A 421-nucleotide genomic window follows, 5' to 3' on the forward strand; every position below is an offset into this window, starting at 1 on the left:
AGAGAACCACTCTGCCAAGGTTGCTCGGGACTCTAACCCACCTTGGACTTATGCTAATGGCTCTCCGCACATCCTTACTACCTCCAGAATGCATGCCACTGCTCGCGTCCCTGGCCTGAGTTAAGCTACTAGGCTTCGCGGTCGGAACGACTTATCCGGCCAGCTAAGTGTTAGGCTGCGTTCAACATGACATAAGGACGTACAGCGTATCGGTCCTTAAACGACACAGGCGGAGTCACTATGTCCAAACCTACATAAGACTCCGCCCGGTCTTAATTCATTATTAACATGGTTCTTTCCCACGATAGCAAATATAGCCAACCGTGATCCACCTCATCCTAAAGCTCGCAGGTGACAGGAAATCACCTGACTTCTACCGCACTAAGCATGGCTAAGCATTTAATCCGTTCCTGAACTTAAA

This window comes from Miscanthus floridulus, chromosome 7 (assembly GCF_019320115.1).
Source record: "Miscanthus floridulus cultivar M001 chromosome 7, ASM1932011v1, whole genome shotgun sequence".
NCBI classification, from domain to species: Eukaryota; Viridiplantae; Streptophyta; class Magnoliopsida; order Poales; family Poaceae; genus Miscanthus; species Miscanthus floridulus.